The following is a 20,555-nucleotide window of genomic DNA, read 5'->3' on the forward strand; positions in this document are numbered from 1 at the left end:
GCCGACCCATATTCCTACATTTGTTTTTCTTGCGTTCATTCTTCCCCCGGCAGCCAGAGCAGCGGCGCCCTCCGCTCGGCGGCAGAGGCCAGCGGCGCGGGACCCCCGTTGCGCAACGGCTTCTTAGCGGCGCCCTGGCCGCGGTCCCCCTTCGCGGGGACCTCTGTTCACAGATGTTGACTACGTGTCACTCACGCGATATTGCGATGAATCCCGCGCGCGGGCCTGCGCTTCCTCTGGCGCGTCCGCTGACAGCCGGCTTAACTCGGCGGCGGCGGAGGCAGCAGCCAGCGCGCCTCACTCGAGCACGCGCGCACTGATCGTGCGCCTGGGCACACATGCGCGCGCCAGTTGGAATCCTGATCCCGACGCTAATCCGATTAAATTAATTAAGTTGCGTAAAGAGGACCTGGCTATTCTCTCTTTTTTTCCTTTTTTTGGTTTCTTCGGGTGGCGTTCCCTTGCTGCTCTCCTATCGCTCTCTGCACTCTTTGGCTCAGTTTCTCACTCGTTTTTTTCTAGCTGGGATTCCCTGGCAGCAGCAACAGCTTGTTGAGCCGGTGGGTCATTTTTTGTGCCGCTGGTCTCTTTGCATAGTGAAATATTCCTATTGTGTTTTCTTTCTTCGCCCTTCCCCCCCCCCCCCTTTTTTTTAGGTGCAGAACCATCACATCAATTAGTTATGAAAATGTGGTTGACGCGTGGTATGATGCCAGAATTGCAGCAATAATTGGTACCGAAAAAAAAAATCTGGAGTGTTATCTTCAGGTGTATTTTCACATGTTGAAACATTTTATCGCAGCGAAACGTACACAATACGAGTCAGTTATCTCCAAACAACAGTGACAAGAAGTGATGCGTACGTTTGCCATTTTGGCCACTGCACATACACGAGAACAACTTCGGGTTCCTGGGCAGCGCTCGCATTGAGACGCGTCTGCTTCTCGGCTATGGCTGCACTTGTTGTTTGCTTTGGTTTATGGGGGTTCTACGTCCCAAACCGACTTCTGCTATGAGAGACGCCGTAGTGAAGGGCTCCGGAAATTTCGACCACCTGGGCTTCTTTAACGCGCACTGACGTCGCACAGTACACGGGCCTCTAGAATTTCGCCTCCAGCGAAATTCAACCGCCGCGGCCGGGATCAAACCCGCGTCTTTCGGGCCAGCAGCCGAGCGCCATAACCACTGAGCCACCGCAGCGGCCACTATACAGCTGCACTTGTGGAGTAATACGGGAACAGTGGTATAAGCTTGTGTAAATGATCAACCATTGCCTTTTGCTAGTTAATTTGTGCTGTGTGTGTTTGTGTTGTAGGGAGGCAGGCAATGATCAAAGGTAATTTAATTTAGAATCAGCTGCCTGTCAACTTAAAAATAGGTCATTTTTCAATCGCCGAAATAAAAAAAAATTTCCGAAGCAACCAATATTCGACTCCATTATAAGCCAGTGTTTTTCTTACAGGCATATCAATTTTTTTTTTCGTAACTATTTCTCAATTTCTTGTACATTTCGCTTCTTCTTGTATATGACTACTGCATAACCGCTGTATACAGTGCGCGTCAGCCTTGTGTATAGCGCTCGAGCGGCGCACATTCCGGCAGAAAAACCGAAACCTTCTCGCAACTTCTACGATTTAGAAGCAGCGCTTCGGCACAAGTATACCTCCATAGACTTGCAAGCAATATGACGAACAGTACTTTGTTCGGAAACCATTGGCTGCTTTCTAGATTTAGTTTTTACTGCGTGGAGCACACTGTTCGAGCGCTCTACACTAGGGTGAAGCATGTCTGCACATGAGTTTGATGTATAATACCGAGTTGTCTCGCTATAATTATTTTTGCATTACCTGCATGGGCCCAAGTCTAGTCGAGAAGACTATGAGCCCAGATGATTTGCATGTACCTTTTTACTAGCCATGTGAATAAAAACGTTTGATTTGATTTGAAGTTTCATGTTTGGCAACACACCTTTATAGATGTTGAAGTCTTGTGTTGCTAACTTGGCAGTCTCATGTTTTATATCCGACGCTTAATCCTCTTTCTCTTTAGCCGAGAAGCGAAGACATCCGGATTGCAGAGTTTCCAAATATTAGTTTTCAGTACTTTCGATAGTCTGAGGACTGGTGTGCTTCGTTGCAGTGCATTGCGACCTTTGATCTGCATTGACGAGGTTAATACAACAGTTATTTGTCGAAACTACCAATAAACAGTGTGCAGTGATAACTGTCTGTAGCAATTCCTGAGGTTCAAGATTAGAGGCAAGGTGTGGGAAGTAAAGGATCTGAAGTTGCAGAAGGCGGTACAATACTAGGCAGTGCCAGTATAAACAGACGCACGTATAGTGTACATTAACTTCAGGTGTGCAAACAAGTCGTCAGCATTTATTTATTTATTTATATTATTTATTTATTTCCTGAATGGCCCGTAGGCATTACAGCAAGGGGGGGGGGGGGTTACAGATTTAACTACATATGTACAAATTGATTAAGTTCATGAAAAAAACGTCATTTGATACGAAACATACAATGCTGGACAGCAGACCGTTCCAGTTGGAATAGCTCGAAATTCTATGACAAGGAAGTTCTATGACATTTAAGGAAGGGCCCAGTCGCTTCAATATATAGTGTGGCAGTGTGGTGCGCGGATATATTTTTCGACGCTTATGTTTTAGAATAATAATTATCGTGGAAAAATTTGCCATTTATGATTAAGTTTGCTTTCTCTCATGGTAAGTTGCAGGCTATAGTTTCCAGAAAAATATAACTGCCCTGTTCTGAATTTTTTTCTAATCTGCCTAAAAGCTCAGATGTATGGAGGTCCCAACAAACGCATCCATAATTAAGTATTGATGGCACATTACTGAAATACAGCTGTGTTTTTGAGTCACTTGGTAGATAACTAAAATTCAGGCGTAAGAACCCCAAAACTGATGCTGCCTTATTCACAATGTAGTAAACATGTTTATTCCATCTTAAATCAGAACTAAAGAAGACACCCAGATATTTAAACTCCTTGGTTGTGTTTAGAGTAATATCGTTAATTCTGTCCCTACATGGATGATTAGCGCGTTTTCCTGTGAAGGTGATGTGAACAGTTTTATTTATATTTATTGACATGTCCTAACGCACACACCAGTCTGCTATAATCTCTAAATCAGCTAGCAGGATGTGTGAATAAGAAATGCCACCTACTATTCTATAAACAGCACAATCATCGGCAAACATCCTGAATAAAGACTGAATACAGACCAGTTGAAATATCATTGATGTAAAACAAGAACAAAAGTAGTCCCAACACTGATCCTTGGGGAACTCTCGATGTAACTGGTGCATATTGTGAAGAAAACCATTTCCGTAATGAAACATACTCGGCAATCCTTTCAATTAATTCATAATCCAAGTTATAAGCTTTTAAAAAAGAAAATATGCGCCTATAGGCCGAGACAACTTGAATGTATTAATTTGGCTGTGTCGAAGTCAGCAACAAAAAGACGCGACCCACTGTCAAACAAATAACGGTCTAAAATAGCGAGCGTCTCTTTTTCTGAGCCTAAATTCGTCGTAGGAACACAGCAGCAGCCGATTTACTCATGCGCTCAGCAATTCTTTCTATTAGCAGTTTTATTTCATATGAGCGCCCGACAAACAACGAACACATGATTTATTGGATTGATTGATTCAATATTTATTTATTTATTTATTTATTTATTTATTTATTTATTTATTTATTTTACATCCCGAGGCAGCACTGTGGCTTATACACGGCGCGTGCTGTAGACTTAAGGGCTCCAATTAATTTAGATCATGTTGTTCTTAACACCTTCTGAAATCTGTTTAATAGTTTTTGAACGTGCACATGGGCGTTTCTTGCGTTTTCCTTCCATTCAAACAGTGAAGCGCGGCCACCACAGTCTCACTAGACTAAATACATGAATACATTAAAAAAAACAGTGAAGCATCTGGGCCCCTGTGCTGGTATATATAATCCTGCAACGGTGAGCGAGGTATCCACGTGTGGATTTGGCGAGCGCTCAGGTGAGCCGACACGACGTCTTCCCTGCACGTTGCGACGCAGCCTCGGCAATGGCGCGGTGTCTAGGCAACCGCTGGTGCCTCGGTTATGCAGGCCGAAAGACAAAGTGTCACCGGGACGCCTCGGAGGTCCACCCATGGTGCGATACGCGGGCCTGTACCCGGGTGCACGCTAAGCCGGAAAGTGGGGCGTCGAGAAAATGGCACCCGGTGTCGTGGGGCAGTGACACATTGTTTGGCTTGCATCACTGTTTGCAGGTGGGCTTGGCCGGCGCCTGGTCCCCCGAGGAGAGCAGCATCCGCAGGCGGCGGCGACGCGGTATGCAAATGCAGCAGCGCCCCCTCGCGTCGGATGGCGTGCATCCCGCCAAGAGGCCTCTTGATCCCCGCGCACTTTTCGAGGGCCGCCCGCGACGGGCGGCAGAAAAAGTTGCCGGCCGAATCGCTGCTGCCTGCGTCCCCGCACTTAAGAGCTGCTCTTCCGGAGTTATCTGGCGCACTCGAGCTGATGCCCGGCTCTCGAATCGCGCTCCCGTGTGTCCACACCGAGCGCGCATCGTGTTTGCCTTAGCCGCTAAACGTTGTCGCGAGGCGAGTAATAAGTGTTTTAGGCGCGCGCTTAAAGTGGACGACGATGGCGGCTGGTCCTCTTTTTCGCTCCAAGGGGCATGGCGCAAGAATGCGGAGTGCGCAGGCACGCGCCCGCACCAAGCAGCGGGGCTGCTGGTGCCGCGCGCTCCACTCCTGCAGCCCTTCACCCGTCATGCCGAGAGCCCGAGAGGCGCTCGCTGTTTAGGCATACGGTCGGTGCATCCTTACTTGCCGTCAATTCCGAATTTGGAAACCATATTGAGAGCGCTGGATGCATTTGCCAGCACTCTGGTAGAAAAGTATTCCTGTTCGATATTGCGATGCGTTTCTGTTGCTCCAAGGCAGCGCGTCACCAACCGGTCCAGGAATACGCGCGCGGCATTTAGACTGTGCAAAAAGAAAGCTGCGAAATTCACTAGCCGAGAAGAATGCCTCGTTGTCTTATATGGTAATGGCTTCGTGGGGAACCGCTGCACGGATGGACGTGACCGCAAAGCCCACGCGAAAGACAAGCAAGCTTTCGCCTCCTTATCGAAAACCAGATGCTCCAAACACGATTCGCTTCCACGCGCGTCAAGCTGCCTTGTCCGAATGGGACCAAGCTTAAATTATCAGCCACACCTGTACCCATTCATTGCAACACCTAATTAAAGATACCACCTCCGGAGGACTACGGGCAGATGTATCGCCCTTTCTGTAATGAGGCGATTGGAAGGGAACCGGGTATATCCTCGTATTCAAAGTGCGTCTGTCTGGTAAAAAAAAAGGAAAGCAGGCCATTGTTTTCTCACTAAATACCCGTTGCCCTCGCTCCCATCGCCTTAAAATCAACCCACGCAGAGACCTCACGCGAAGTGAAGGTGCCATTGGCAATTAACTAAACCGTCCAAGGATCTCGTATGCAGACTGCTTCCAGGTTGGAATGGCCGACACCATCGCACGCGGCAACCCTTGCTGTGAAGAAACTGTGAACACCTGGTGTGCCGCTACACTCGCTTCCGTTATGAGAAGTATTTTTCGTCGGTGGACTATTAAGAGACTGAATGGCCACCCACTGAGTGAAATAGTGACGCTTTTTGGCCGGCACGATTTATTATCGCCGGTCTCATCGGCAAAATCCCATAAAATCCGCACGTCTTGGACGGCTGCCTACGAGGCGCAAGAGCAACAAGGGGTATACTTAGCAGTGTGCAATCCTCTTTTTGACTATTTAGTGACTACTTTATTTAGTAACCATTTTTTTTTGTCTCATTTAGTGTATAGGGTTAGAGCTGCACCCTGCTGCTTTTTTTTTCCACTTGCAAGGTTCACTAAACGAACCCTAGCGAAAGCCTCAATGCGAGTAAGGTTTGAGCGGCCTTGAAACCGACGTGACTAATACGCACGAGTCAGAAACTACATTAGCTGTCCCAACAAAATCCACAGGATTCGTTAATCGGCGGCTGTGTCGTGTAGAGGCCGTTTCCTTCTTCCTACTCCCTTTCTTTCGATTCGTTAATCGGCGGCCGTGTCGTGTAGAGGCCGTTTCATTCTTCCTACTCCCTTTCTTGCCCTGGCCTTCACGATTCGTGAATTAATTTTTTTATTTTCCGACCGAAAAGGCGAGACGCGAGCTACGCGCGCAAACGTAGAGCGCGAGTTTAAAACTAAGAACTCGTTGGAAAAAAAAGTACGTCTTCTGCTTACATCATTTTCACGCATACACATGCGAGTATGAACTTGTCTTCCAGCGTTGTCTTCCAGCATGTGAAAGGAGGAATGTCTTCCTCTTCACTTACGCGAATGAGAAGAGTGTCGTGCCAAGTCTAGCATTTACATGCGCGTCTTTTCGAACAGAGTCCTGTCTTGAAACGCTGCGTCGAACAGTAAACATCGCTTGAAGCACAGGGTGTCGCGAAGGTCTGAAAGAAAGGAATGTAATGGTTTGTACAGTTGACATCACATGTTGGCGAGTTACAATGCGGCAAACCAGTTAACTGCTCGAACCAAGGTAGATGCGTCAACTGCCATAACACGCAATCTTTCCAAACTATACACACCTACTGCGTGAAATTGCTTTCGGGGTGGTAGTTATCATCTCGGTTTTCAAGGACGAGCTAAGAGTGCCATTGAAAAAAAAAAAAAAAGCTTTCTTTGTAACGTCTTCTTTGACGTCTTTTTTTTTTTTTCACCAGAGACTCCCCTGGAAATAAACTTAATAGTAGCTGTTCCATGAAAAGAAGTTCTCTCCGCGCAAGTACCTTGCTTATTTTTGAAATGCACACTTAGGTATACTACACCTTCGTTCCTGTCTAGGGCTCATCACAAAAATTTTTATCTGCGGACGTTCTCATAAAAGACAATCTTGACTGAAATTTAATTACTGCAATTCACTTAGCACACACATCTATTCTACTGGTTACTCTTCGGAAGCAAAGCGAGTTTCGAGAATTTTGTGAGCAAGGTACCAGATTCCAAGGAACAGTATAAATACAGTAAAAACAGGCATGTATATAGAAACTGCCATTGATTTCGATGTGGGCGTTCGCACATTAAGAGAACAAAATGATTCACATCATTTTAGTATTGATGGTTGCTTGAAAGAGAGAGAGAGAAGAGCTTTGAAAAAGACAAAAGCGTACAATCACAATAGCTTGTTGGTCCTGCTAGGAATCGGATTACCTTGTTTTTTATTCATTTATTTTCTCACGCTTTCTAGTGGCTGATCAAGCATCGCAGACAACACGGCTTCCGAGAGCGGCCTTTCGACCAGCGTCGACGCACTCGCGTGGTATACATCTTTTTTAAACTTGGTGAATTGTCCTGAAGGCTCTTTTTGCTTTCGCTTCCATATTAAGAAAAGTAACAAGAGGGGCGCTCCTGCAAACTGCGTCTTCACTGCTGTAGCGTCGCCCTCGCCTGAAAGCGTTATAAGGGGCTCCTGCAGCCAACCCCCGCCTGATGCAGCCAGCGTTTGTCAGGCGCCGTGCATCAATTTCTCTTACAGAGTCATTGGTCTTCTCCATTATGACACCATTAGCTTGGCCCGTGACGCGCTGCGGCCGTATAAAGAGGGCAGAAACCGTTAGCAGGGGTCAAACTTTCCCAAACAAGCATCCGGACCGAAGGAAGTGGCGAAACTTGACCGCTGTAATAAATGGTTCCACAAGGTGATTCAAGCTCATTCCCTGTGTCCTCCGACAGATCCGGGCCTCTTCTCTCTCCCTAGACGGTTTCCTTTTTTTTTCTTTGGACACGCGGTTTGGACCGGTAGAGCTCATCGACACCGGCAACAACTTGCCCGGCCTTTTTAGCTGAGAAGGGAAGGGAGGGGGGGGGGGGGGTTGCTTCGCCAGCGAAGGTCTCGGTTTAAATCGGCATGAACAGACAGGAACAAAAGATAAATCAATAGCGACTCGCAGGGGGGAAACCTGGAGAGCGTCCAGCACACGGGCGTTGTGCGCAGAAGGAGAAGAAAAAAAACAAACAAAAGGCGCCAGAAGAAAATGAGGCGCAGCGCCAGGAGTGCAAAAATCCTGGCCGTAGCGAAGGAGGCCCCAAACAAGCAAGAAGAGCGCCGCACCAACGAAGGTGCCGCGAGGTAAAGTACGGCTGCGCCAAAATGACCAACTGAAGACAGGAACCATTTTGGGAAGAGTGATGAACTCCTCGTGCGGACACCGGCACGGCGTCTCCCTCGGTATACTGGCGAGCCCCAGCTCTTCGTACTTCATTCTCGTATCTGGCCCCGAGTGGTGGTGGGACGGGGGGGAGGAGGGGGAGTTCCGACGACAATGTGTTTCACTGTCTTTGGCGCGCTTGTTATTGCTGTCTCCTCTTTTTTGGCGTTTGCGCCCTCGCCTGCTGGAGCGCTTGTTCGGGAGCTGCGCGGAGATCATCTACGGGAAGTGACGAATGACAAAAGAGATAAAAGCGAGCGATCAATTTAATTCTTTCTCCCTTCTGGTCATCCCGCGCGGCCTCTTCCGAGCGCCTCTATATCTGTCGAGGGTCGAGATATACGCTGGGCCGCATACCGGATGCCGGGAAAAACAAAGCGACGACGCGCTCTATACGGGCTGCTTCCTCTTCCCCACCGAAAGCCTGGGCCCGCCGGTAGCGCCGACCGGCTCCACTGTTTATGTATACACCCGAGCGGCCGCCGGCGGACTTGTAGAACATCATTTTTCTGCGAGGATTGAGGATCTCGCGCTGCGCGGTCCTTGGCGAGACGACAGATTTTGCGCTTGTGTTTTGGGCCGCGCGGACAGCGTGGAGCTATATAGCTGGTCAACACGACCACTTCACACAACTCCGGTGGGCCCCGCAGTGCGGGATATTTGCATCGCCGGAGATCTCCTCCGCCGTCCGTGGGACAGAGGCGCCCAGCACCCGTCCCACGCGGACAGAGGACGGGCTCTGTTCGCCTGAAAATGACACCCGGCCTTCTTCCATGTCCTTCCCCCCGCGGATGCGTGATGGCTCAGAGGCGCGCATGAGCGATGGGCGTATACGCGTTCTCTCGATCACGCCTGCACGATCAAAAACCATCGTTGCTCCTTTTGAAGCCCTGCAACTTTGGAGAGAGAGAAACCGTGGTTGCGCAACCTCAACAGCTCAGCGCTTGGCGTATGGACACCGTTGCGACACAGAAACTGGACGTGATGTGTGGCCGGAACATTCATCTTGTTGTTTGCCTGGCATATTTCCTTGTTCAGCTCTGATTCTAGGAATGTAGAAAGGATTTTTTGAAGTGGATTCGAATTTAAACGCATTTTGATATCCTCACTATATTTCATGAGAACTTAGTGTCGACATGTGTGCAGTGTCGTAATTTCGCCTGTTCCCGCTTGCATATAAACCCTCCCTGACACTTTCAGTGCAGGAAAGAGAATAAAATTCGCACCGAAATAAACCGTCGCGACGAGAGTAACGCACAAGTTTCTGCACATTGCGCGGAACGCGCGCGAGTATACTCACGGAAGAATGTAAACCTGGCCAGTGGAGTGTGCAAGAAAACAGGGCTATAGACTTGCTTTCTTTCACACCCCACTGGCCAGGTTTACATTTTTCACTCAACTGAATTTGTGACGCTAAGTATGGGCTGCTCTGGAGGCTGCGTGCATGCGCGAATGTAGGTAATAAATTATTGCCAGTATAGCATGAGAAAACGGCATTATTATGCTGTTTGTTTTACTCACATTATATGGCCAGGTATTTGCTATCGATTCAGCACGTTTAGTGTCGATTTTAACGAGTGCGCGTTTAGATTGCGCTTAATTGGCACTTTCACGTTCTCTTGTGTATGATCAAATTTGTTGTTCTTGAGAAACGCTGCTAAAGAAGTTCTTTAACGAGGCTTCCTATCGTACGGCTCGGCAGGGCGTGCTCCGATGGAGATTCAAGATCAGTTTGATTTCGCTAAAACACGAACCGACAAAAGGGCACAAATGGAAGAGGGAGTGATACCTTCAAAAGTCAGTGACTGCAAAAGGGTGCGTACACTCTTCTCTTTATATCTTTTTTTATATGAAGGGAAACATTAGCAGGCATCACTATCATAACGCTGTCAACATATTCTTTTTTTCTTTCATAGCGGCAAAAACACGCTAAAGAGCACCGGTTATGTATACATATATGAGATACGAAAATCTTTGTGAATTAGGTAATGAGGCTTGTTTAAACTGCCAACCGAGAAAAGGTCATTGCGTCCGCCAATGGGATTGATTCTCAACTAAGGATTACAGCCAAAAGAAAGATGCATTGCCCTAAGAAATGAAACGTTTATGCTCTCTCTCTCTCTTGCTAAAACTGAATCTACCGATGCGATCCCGGCTGCTGCCTTCTAATCATGTGCTCCGACTGGATTGTAGTTCCAAGTAATAAGTATATCAAATTGTTGTACGCCTAAGTCTACTGCGGCATTCCTATCCGATGACGAAATTAGCGTCAAGAAGAATTACAAATTACTTGCACGATAAATACAGCGGTCATCCCATAACAAGAAGGACCTGTATTGCGGCAGTGCTGATGAATAGCTATATACAGCCATTCCTGCGCCGAAATTTGCTGACACTCGCACTTTGTCAATATCAGAATTTTGTACCACTCAGCGGTATGCCATTTCCTGTTCAGATAAAGAGAGCAAATTTCCTTCACGTGTTGGCAAATAAATTAGCAGACGCGTGGCAAATTTGCACCCCCGTGAGCGAAAGTCAGCGACACTCCCCCTTCCCTCTTCTTGTTTCGAAGTCCATTTTGCGCAGCAAATGACAACGCCATTTTCGCCATTTGTTGCTAATTGTTCTATTTAAAAAGCAAAAGCATCAGACATAGAATAAATCAACAGACCGTCAGCTAGGCTACTATTGAACTTCAAAGTATGATGAAGGTGTCTTGCTTTTGTCTCTCTAACTTACTTACTTACACAGGGGTACACAACATAGCTCGAGCGCATTAAAGATGTACTCTGTCAAGTAAGCAAGGATTGTGAATGCCTGATCTCATGACTCTGCTAGTGTGAGCGCTATCCATCTTTTGTTTCCCCTGCTCAGTAATAGGGGGTTAAACACGTATGCATGCATTGCCAATGATATTGTCATGACTTCCTTTACAGGAGGCAGTTTCTTCGAACATTGAAGGATTACGCGCCCCTTACCTGAACAGCATATAAAATATAGTACTCACACGTGATGTGGTGCACACTTCCTTTTTCTAAATGAGCCCTAAATCATATAATGACAATTTGTGCGTGTGTGAGAGGAATAGGGTGATATAGAAAAATAGCCTGATGTGTTTTAGCGGAATACCCCAAGGTGGAGTAAATTTGCAACACGGGAGCAATTACTCACTTGCATCCACCTGAGCGCAATCGTGCGGCTACAAAGGATAGCTACATAGCTTTCAAGGAAGCCTCGCAGTTGGCGAAAAATTCGGTGTTTTTTTTTTTGTAACTTCATGGCTGCGCTTAGGTGGATGCTAATGAGCAGTTGCCCCCTGATAGAAATAAACTCAGCAGTATGAGCGCATCATGTTCTGTTTCGTCTTCGTAATGCGTGATTGTCCCGAGCAATCTGCGATTTTTACTTTGAATCAGTTTTATAACACCCTTGATCACCGTTGTGAGCGGACATCGAGCATCGCCCATTTTACTGTATTCAAGTACAAAGTGCACTGACTGGCATTATACACAGACAGTCGTTAACATTAGCAAACAGCGAGCAATGGAATGTTGCTCCCGCCTTTTGTCTTTGTGCACACACCTCCTATAAGACGGTCCTGCGAATGTTTAGCAGATTTGTATAGACACCTTTCTCATTTAATTTCAACTCGCTTTAGCTGCCCTTGTTATCATTCGGTACGTTTGATTTCATTCACTGAGCATTTGTGCGCTTCAGTACGGTGATTTTACCTCCAGCCTTAACTCGTTGCCCCTCAAGCCTTACAGGCTTATTTACCATGATTTTTCTCAATATTCTTGGCTCGTACACCTATATCGCCAATTTTCCATGAACATTTTAGAGTTGTTTCCATCGTGTGAAAGCACCTTTAATCCTTCTTGTTCGTTCGAGTACGACGCGTGAGGTCAAGGACGTTGCCGCATGGCTCCTCCGAGTTGCATGGAAGGCTCACTCGTCGCCAGAGGGAATGTTGATCCGTGGCGAGTATGAAATAAAGCGTCCACATAGGCGCATGAACCGGACCACTGCGCAGCAGAAATTATACTGCCGGCACGTCTGCGTGGTGCTCGCGCACTCAAAGAACGACACGCGTATATGTATAGCATGACATGTGCGTTGCCGGTGTCGAAAGAGGAAAACGCGTATCTGAGTGCCACTCTAAGCGTGCTGAGTTTACGTCTGAGCTAGAGGTCTGCAGAAACAATGAACGGGCTGCTACATGCTGATGGGCCGAGGTTTGTGCGGACGCGAACGTCCGCCGAGACGCATCAGCTCATGCTCACGTGCTGCGCACAACATGAAGGAAGCGAACAGTCACTGAAACCAAGAAGCATAGAGGATTTTTCTTCTTTTTTAATTTTTAGTGTTAGTAGATGAGAGATTAATGGTGTAATTATTTTATCGCTTAATGATGACTGACTTGGAGCACAAGTTTGTTTTGCTCTCATTTCTTACCAGTTTATATCTCGAGCTTTAATAGAAATACCGAGAGTAAATGAGAAGGGTAGATGGTAGCCTGTTGCCAAGCCAGAAATCTATACACATTCCTATAATATGCAAACATAATATTTTGTGATTTTCCGAATAAAAACCATCACTTTTCCAACTTGTCTTCGAACCGATAGTTTCCCTCTTGTTTCCAGCTTTCTGTACACAACGATGATTTGAACCACTCACCTGAGTAAAAGACAGACCGAAGAAAAACTGCTTTCCGTGATTTCCCCCATGCATTTGTATCACGTGAGCCCACTGAGCTTCGGTATCTCGTGGGCGCATCTCAAATAAGCTGCAAAGTAATGTTCAAGCATTCAGTAACGTGCCTTACAAAGCAGGGTGAATAATGATTATTTGAAACTTACCTTTCACAAAATTTAAGGTCCCCAACAAAAAGCCATTTAGCTCGCAGAAATTTCCATCTGCAGCCGTCGCCATAAGAAAAAAAGAATCTCATCCGGTTCATATTTTTCTTTGTGCGCAACAGCAACACATCTCTTTAAACACGCCTCACCAAAAGCCTCAAATCTGTAGCAAGACTTTGATTTTTTTAAGAGCATTGTTCTTGAGTTGTCATAAAAACTGAAGTGTAAAGATTGTAAGCCATAGACTTTTCGAGCGTAAAAGGCAAACAAGGACACCATGTAGACACTGTTTTTCTAGTGCACTTTCGTGTATGCTTAACGGGGGGACCACGGTTCTTTGCAATGCCAGCCCATCAGCCGTCCACTGAAACTATTCTTGAAATATATAACGACCTGGAATACATCGTGCATAGCATCGCGCTACGATTTTCATTGATTCCACCAGTAAAAAAAAAGCAATTCATCACATTTTCCTGTGCTTGAACTCCAACTTGACTTCTGATGCGGTAACATTTTAATATTGCATATTCATTTTCAACAAAAGTCAAGTCGTTTATTTACATTATAGATGTGGGTAGTTCCGGATAGAAAGTGATCTGAAATCACATGGGGGAGCCCCAGACACCCCCCCCCCCTTTTCTTTTACAAGGCATGCAGCAAAAAAAAAAAAAAAAATTCTATTACAAACCATTGCGTCTTGGCCGTCGTAACTTTAAACAATCGAATAAACAGACCGTGCCATGCTATAAACAAGGGCGATGTATATGTTAAAAAAATAAAAAGCAATTTCCACGCCTTACGGTTCATTACAGCAATTTTCGGCGAAATTTAATAATAGTGGCCTCAGATAACTGCTCTAATCAGTCGCACAGATTTTTACTTAACATTTTGCGAACCATTGTCATGTTTGCTATTTATTTATTCATAACTTACTGACAGCTTGCAACATGACTGTACGGAACCTGCACGTGAGTGTTACCTGATATTCTTTTATAAGTCGTTCTACGCAATAAAAAATTTGGTTTTTCCTGGTATGCCGAATTTGTTTAAACCTCGTTTCAGTTCACGTCTGTCTATTGAAGTATTACCATCTGCATAATTTTTTTTTATATATTTGGTCCTGCTTCAGTTCAGCACAATGAAACAACTATCAGGAGTGCAGTACCAATGCTTCGTCATCTGCACTGGCTCCCAAACCTTCATGCGCAGAAATATATGCCTATACCTACTTCGCTCGAACTTTAATGTCAGTAGAACGGCGATTATACTTGTAAAGTAGATGAAAAGAACAGCTGCATGTTTTTCTTAGTGTGCCAAACAGGACTCGAAGCGAAACAGAGAATTTGTTACGCGGGAATGCGTCTCGCCCAACTACTAAGCACCTTTAACACACTTCCGCTGGTTATAAAAGTGGCTCTGCGAATTAAGAGGCGCCATGGGTGTGGTGGAACTCACAAACAGTGCCTCCACAAAAATCTTCTAGTCCTTTCTTAGAGTAAAAACCTGCATCCAAGTCATAGAGGTAGTCTACCTACGAGTTCTTGGATTCTGTCGGCGCTTCCTTTATTTGTTATAATAGAGCCGGTGGCAGCAGCGATTGAGCGTTATCGAACGAAGCGCTTCCGTGGAATCGTGTGCATAACTAGCACTGTCGCCCAATCTTATTCGTTCTGGAAGCACGGGGCTTCTTGACAAGCCTTCAGACAAAGTTGGCCTCGATAGCAGCGTGTATACGCTCGCACCAAAAGCATTTGTTCCTTCGTCCCGCGAAGGGGTGCTCCGAGAAGACCGGGCACAGTGTCGCGAAGACGAAGCCTCGAGTCGGCAATGCTCGGCGGTGTCGCGCGGTGCATCACTGCCGAAGCCGGGCAGCAGCGGCTCAGCGAGACGACCATGCATATGCGATCGACTCGGCCCAGAGGAGAGGCGAGCCGGCGGCCGCGCGCGCATATTACAGCCCAGCGCGCCCAGTGTATATACCGCCCCGTGTAAACGACGGGGGAAGTCAGGGGGCTTCCCTTTCCTGGAAATCAAATCTTCCGAACCGAATCCAACATGCGGGCGCCGCTGGGATTTGCATATTCACCCTTTGAAGGAACACGAGCCGGCGGCAGCGCGCGGCGCGCTGACAAGCCCTGCGCGCGCCGGCATCTCCTCCCTGGACATGTCCCGGCAGAAATTGCTTGCCGACTGTCAGCGCGCGCTGAGTCAAGCCGACCGCCGCAGATGTCGGCGCGCGCGCACGCCTTCTCTCTCTGCAGCGGATCACAGCGTCGTTAATACTGCTTGCAAATGAGCGCAGCCCAGCGCAGATGCGCCCCACGGCGAAATTTGACGACGCTTGTTCCATTCATGCCAACGCGCGCGGCTCCCGAGACGAGTGCGGAGGCAAATCTCTCGCCTCTGGATTCACCGCCTTTTGCATTGAAGTGTGGACCGCCGCCTCCGCCTCTGCGGGTCAGGCACAAAGGACGACGTTTTTCCGGCTGCCAGGCGCTAACTACTACGGGAACTTTCTGAGAGCAGAGCAGTTGCCCGTCGACGTATATATAATACGCCCCTCCTAATGCGATATAAAAAAAAATGCGAAATGGAACCATCGTACAAAATCTTGTATAATACGCCAACGGTCCGGTATAGCGAAACGGATGACTTGTACCTCCAAATCGGTGTGAGTAGGATGAGTGTTTTGTTTTTTTGCTGCTTTTGTATGAAAGTGCCTTGCTCTGCGCCGCCCACCCCTTTTCTTTTCATTTTTTTTGTTGTTGGTATAGAGTGTAATGATAATATTCGACGGATAATATGAATCAGCTGGACCCCACGGCAGGGATCAACACTTAGCATCCGTTGTCAGGATATTTACATAAACTTTAAGGCAGATTAAAACATCTGACAACTGGTTTTTTTGCACCAGTAAGCCCTAACTTGTTTACTACGTCACTACTGAACGGACAAGTCGCCGACTGCAGGATACTTTTCGCGTTCGGCCGCACCATCTGAGCTTCTGTTTCGGTGTTTTTCCACCGCGCTGAGCGTTCCAAGTGTACTTCCATGGCACGACGTTCTCCCCGGCGAGATCGCGCTCGAGGCGAGCAACGCGGCACTCGGGCAGGACAAAGGACAGACGCAAGAGAGCAAGGTGCGAATGTGCAAAGGCAGACAACAAAGGCTGGTGTCTTGGCGGGACGCAGCGTTGTTGTCCAGCTTTGCGTTTATTACGCGATGAGAGAACGAACGAAAAGAAAAAGGAAGGAGGGAATAAGAGAGAGGGGAGGCGGTGGCAAACTGGCCTTACCACGTTTCACTTCGGCCGACTGCAGCGTGGGCGTGTGGCGGCGCCGGGGCAGCGCCCAAGTGCGCGCTTCGCTCTCGCAGAGCGCTGGTCGCGAGTGCGCCGGATCCGCCGCAGCCGGCGGTGCGCGCGCGCGCTTCGGGCCGCTTTCTTTGTTTGGCGCCTTGCCCTCCTCGCCCCGCGGGTCCTTGGAGGGGAAGGGGCGGCGAGGGAGAAGTCGAGGGGCGGGTCCGCGCCGTGACGCCATTGGGCCAAGACGGCGGCGGGGCGGGGCCGAGCTTCTCTCCTCTGATCTCGTTTGCGTCCCGCTCCTCCGCGGGGCGCCCTCGCCATCTGCTTCTTGCCGGTGATTGACAAAAATTCCCTTTTCATGCAACGTCTCCGGGCGCTTTCTTTCTTTTCCAATCTGGCGTGCTGAGGGGGGCGAGGAGGGAAGCCCAAGTTTCGCCGAACGCTGGTTGGCCACGTTGTGGAACACTTCGTTTTGGGGATCGGTCGGTTTCGAAGTCGGGGAGAAGAAGGACGAGGAAGAAGAGGAGACGCGAGAGGGATGCGGCAGCCGAGACAGGGAGAAAAAGAAGGAAACATGGCGCCTTGCAAAAGCGGAGACGCGAGCGAAGAGGCGACGACGACCGTTGAAACGAATTATGATGATGCCCGACAACGTGGGGCACCCTCATTGCGATCTGCAGGGCGACAGATGTTTGGTGTTTGCTCGACGCTCAGCCGGGACCAACTCGGAGAAGGGGCGGAAGGTCGTTGACCAGGCGCACGCTCCCAGTCCACGCGCTAATGGTCCACGCCGCGGCCCCAGCACCAGGCGGGATGCTCGCCTGTCCCTCTGGTGTCGGAACCGGCACGCTCTGCTTGAGATTCCCTTGTGATTGCCGTGCATCCAGTGCGGAATTCTAGACGAGGTGCTACAGAGTGACACAAGTCGCCTCCTCCTTTCTCCGAGGATGCGGTGTGTTCAACACTCGTGTAAGGCACTGCTTTAACTTCGGCAAAATTGTTCCCTTACATAGCTTGTAGGGAGCCGCACAGCACCAGCTGCTGTCTTCTAAGGGTGGGCGGCGGAGGTCTGATTCTCCTTACTTTCGTTTAGTGGACGGCTGAATTGGTTCAAAACGAGAAATAGAGAAAGGAAAACAATTCAATTTAGACACAGTGTGCGAGTGGCGCTTTGTGCTTTATGTGGTTTCTAGGATGTCTGTTGTCGCGCACTAAGCTATGCATATACTGAAAAAAAAAGAAACGCGAGAAGCTGCGCCGAATGCCGTTGTAGTATGCACAGCTATTCCTTCTTCGTCCATCCTAAGATGGCGGTGCATGCTTTTTCCAACATACGTGTCCCCGATGACGAACCTTGTTGGCTATTTTATGGCGTTTTTACTGCTAAGGATAAAAACGTAATAATGCAGCACTGTCAGAAAGAGAGCTTCCAATTTGTATCTTCTGAGCTGAGATTCGAATCTGGGCGCTGGCATATTGCTTTTATCCAAGTCTGTTTTCAATCTGGCGCTGCCAGCATCAAAGACGTTTTGTACTGCGCGTGATGGATTGGAGGTATAGCATTGGAGTCAGCGCGCTATCAGAGTCAGTTCCTAGTCGGATGCAAGCTTAGCATATACGCGAAGCCGTTTATTATTATTATTATTCTTTTGATGCGTACACTCTAGGCCGCCTTAACCACCATCTTCTGTTCTTCTATTCTTTTTTGTTGTTGTTTTGAATAAGTGTCGGGGGTGTCAGTACTTAAGCATTGCTTAACTACCTTGCTCTCAATCCTGTATTTGTGTGCGAGTGCTCTTGAAACATCGGAGCGCTGAAAGTTTGAGCGCGATTGCGCCTAAATATTTCGCCAATGTTTTCAGAGGTTGACACATAACACGCGTTGATTCTATACTCGCACGTCTGCCTTCATGTGACTGCAGCATCAAGGCGTGAAATTTTATCAATACGAAGTTCTTAATTCTAACAGGGACATGATTAGTGAATCCGCGCCGTTGCCAGGTAAACAAGGTGAAGGCATCAAGCTTCTTTTTCACTCTTGCCGACCTCCGTTCTGGCACGCTCTTGCGACGCTTTTTCATCAAATTATTGCTCCGAGGTGACACTCATCAAATTTTGAAGCAAGAAGCACTTATAGGTATTAGACGAACGGGTAATAGCAACAGCATCAGAGAGAAAAAAAAAAGAAGAGCTGAAAACAGAGTCCCATCGAGAATGAAATTGAAACGAGTATATAGGGGTGCAAAGAAAGGCGAGAAGCGGCGCTTAGGGCACAAAAGACGGCGGCGAAGAATCGCATTTGGCGCATTAAGATTTGTTCTAATTTGCCGCCGCTGCGTTAAGGCTTTCAATTTTCCCTCAATAAACAATCGCGCAGCAAATCCTATTATGTAACCCCCGCGGAGGACTTTGTCCTTTCTCCCGGCTTCCTCTCCTTCGGAGGCGATAATTCGCCGAGTTGAGATCCTCTTCTCCGATTCGGGGCCGTTGGCAGTCGCCACGATCTACAGCCTCGCGTGTTACTACTTTTACCATCTTTTTTTTTTGTCCCTTCCCGTGGCCGGGCTGCGATTCCGGCACTGTGTCCGCGCGCGCGGCTTTCCTCCAGCCATGCTCGGCCGAGGGCTGACAATGGCGAGACAATCTGTTGGAATAAATTCCGCTAATGAACACCGGCCGGGATTTATTCGGGCGCGCAGGCTGGACCGCGAGCCTCGCGCTCTGGCTCGGGAGACGAATCGAGCCCTGCAGGGAGTGCGAGAGTACATACACTCCGCACAAGTCGGCTGGTTGGGGCAGGCAGCAGGACTGGCGAGCGAGGGGGGAGTGGTGTGCGCACAGACCGTATTACAAAGAGAAGCGAACAGCACGCATATGCGTGGCCAGCCGGGCAAGAAGGAGAAAGCGCTGATAAAAAGGCGAGAGTGCGGCTATAGGGTCCCGCGCCGCCGCCGCTCATGCATGGAGCAGCGTGGCACGAGGCTTTAATTAAAGAATTGAGTTAATACTCCACCGCGGAGCTGCCGAGGGACCGCGCTCCTTGCGCAAGACAGGTGTGAAAAGCTCGCGGATCTCTTCGATACGGACCCCTTGTTCATTCCGCGCGCCTCCTCCCTCGAACGCCGCTATATACCGCGGTGCTGCTGCTGCCGCCGACGTCGCGGGTCCCGGTTTGGTTGTGCTTGCTGCCCCTCCTGATCCCCCCTCCCTTCGCTGTCGGCTCAGATCTCGCGGGTTTTATTTCGCGCGGGCTTTTTGCCACTCACGCCGCCCGCGGTGCAGAATCGCGTGGTGCGATGCGATTATTATGCGGCCCTGTTCTTGTTCTCCCTCGCGCGTCGTGGAGACCGAGAACTTGGATTTCCGGTAGCGCCAGAACACGGGGAAGAGACTTAGACGGGAGTGCGCGTATATTTGCGGAAATTAGAAGTGATCCGGATTGCGAGTGCGCGTTGAAGGGGCTCGTTCCTGCCGCTGAACAACTGTTAAGCGGCTGTGTCCTCTCTGGCAGCCACGGCATATTCCGTGTGGGAAAGCAGTTTTATAGTATGTGCGCTCTAAAATATCGGCGAAATATTTACACCTATCACAATCTCTCGTAAATAGCATTATCGAGCTGCAATGAGCTTATCACGCTTTTTTACGGCGCACCATGTAACGAATAAAGAAAACATGCTGCGCCGTATTGAGGGCCAAGGCCTCTTGGAGTGGCTCTGCAGCATCGCGCGGATATATCATAAGTCCCAGAAAATATCCGAACCTTATCACACCATTTGATCCTCCGCCACCCTCGAATATAAGTTGATAATTCTCTTGGCGTCCACTAAGTCACCCGGAGACCATAGGTTATGTGTTCCACGCATTACGTACCCTGACCAGGTCTACTTCGTAACTTCAGTGTAAGTGGCAATGCCATCTCGCTTCTAGTTCATGCTGCTTGCTTTCTGTCTTTTCCCGCTATTTTCCTTTACAGCATTTGCAGCAGGGTCCACAATATCGTTTCTTGTCTTTTTCGCTGGCCTCCAATATTCGGCCTCATAGGTACACCTGTGCATAATGCAGCACTAGCAGGATTCTTGCACGCGAACTATACACTCGTATGAAACAATTA

At 48.3% G+C, this 20,555-nt stretch overlaps 1 long non-coding RNA gene across 1 annotated transcript; it reads right to left on the reverse strand.

The window, feature by feature from the left end:
- Positions 1-1,936: 1,936 nt before the first annotated feature.
- LOC144136215 (uncharacterized) lies at positions 1,937-16,522 on the reverse strand. The gene is made up of 4 exons (XR_013315578.1): positions 16,436-16,522; positions 12,959-13,067; positions 6,401-6,523; positions 1,937-2,157 (listed from the first exon to the last, which is right to left on the reverse strand). It is a non-coding gene; the product is annotated as an uncharacterized LOC144136215 (long non-coding RNA).
- Between the last annotated feature and the right edge of the window lie 4,033 nt (positions 16,523-20,555).

Source organism: Amblyomma americanum, chromosome 1 (assembly GCF_052857255.1).
Source record: "Amblyomma americanum isolate KBUSLIRL-KWMA chromosome 1, ASM5285725v1, whole genome shotgun sequence".
NCBI classification, from domain to species: Eukaryota; Metazoa; Arthropoda; class Arachnida; order Ixodida; family Ixodidae; genus Amblyomma; species Amblyomma americanum.